Source organism: Hetaerina americana, unplaced genomic scaffold (genome assembly GCF_022747635.1).
Source record: "Hetaerina americana unplaced genomic scaffold, ioHetAmer1.1.p SCAF_7, whole genome shotgun sequence".
Lineage (NCBI taxonomy): Eukaryota > Metazoa > Arthropoda > Insecta > Odonata > Calopterygidae > Hetaerina > Hetaerina americana.
The window spans coordinates 76,515,647-76,516,845 of record NW_027287316.1 but is presented as its reverse complement, the minus strand read 5'-3'; the positions used below and the strand labels follow the sequence as shown (position 1 = coordinate 76,516,845).

At 35.2% G+C, this 1,199-nt stretch overlaps 1 non-coding gene across 1 annotated transcript; it reads right to left on the bottom strand.

Moving 5' to 3' along the window:
- Positions 1–803: 803 nt before the first annotated feature.
- Positions 804–876, bottom strand: TRNAK-UUU (transfer RNA lysine (anticodon UUU)). The gene has a single exon. It is a non-coding gene; the product is annotated as a tRNA-Lys (tRNA).
- Positions 877–1,199: the final 323 nt, after the last annotated feature.

The window sequence follows — 1,199 nt, the reverse complement described above, 5'->3', positions numbered from 1 at the left end:
TATTCTTAATTTACAATAATACTAATGTTACACCTTAGTATTTGACCTGCTCTAAGTTTCTTTATTCGGTCTTGTCCCCCAATATAGTATGTCTCGTCTTCCTTTCCTTTTATTTCTAAGTTCAGGTTTTCTTTTTTTATTTAATTCAAAACCCATCATTCCTCACACCACTCCAATACATGATCTAAATTATGAGAGAGAAGTATGCAATATGCCTTATTTCTCTGTAAATCACTGAGCCGTCTGCAAATTATATGAGATTGCTGCAGACGCGGAAAGATAAGTCGTTGATGCATATCAAGAAAAGGAAGGGCTCCATAATACTTCCTTGTGGTACTCTTTCAGTTGAATCTGTCTCTAATGTGCTCACCTCTTTAATGATTTGTATTTTTTGTTTGCCGTTAAATATGAAGTTCCAACTGGATATATGAGTGTTCAACTAGATTAATTTCTCAAATTAAACGACATTCAATGTGGTGTTTACATGAAGGTGGACCGGAGGCAATGACAGAAAGATCTAAGCCTTCTCCAAAGGTATGATGTGAATACCTTTGCTGAGTCATACATGTATTAGCACAACGGGGTTTGGAAAATTCATGAGATAACAAGAGAAATCACTTTCTAGATATTTCTTATCCTAGAACCGATCCTTCTGGTCTACACATTAATTCTAGGATTCACTTGCTTCGGACAATTCAGTAAGATAAGCCGATTATTTGGACTATGTGCTCACCTGGTTAATTTATAGAAAGTAAAATTTATATATTGTATGCGAAATTCTTTCCTTTCCATAAAAAAAATCACGCCCGAATAGGGACTCGAACCCTAGACCCTTAGGTTAAAAGCCTAATGCTCTACCGACTGAGCTACCCGGGCTCTGTAGGGTTAGAAGTTCTCACGTGGAATTAGTTCTTTGTGTTCTTACGTGCATAACTAATCCTGGCCGTTCACTATTCATCTAAATCCTGCAATTACAACTCATTATTAATGAACACTGCGGGGGATTTTTTTTTAAAAATTGAGAAAAATAAGTTATTAAGGTTATTGAGATTGAGTTCATTGACATGTGATTGTGGAGACAGATGTTAAATAACATTTGGAATGATATGGTATATGGCATGAAGAAGTTATTTGAATAGACAATGTAAAAGGGAATATATTAAGGAGCAATACAGAGTAGAAAAAAGAGTGGAATAAGA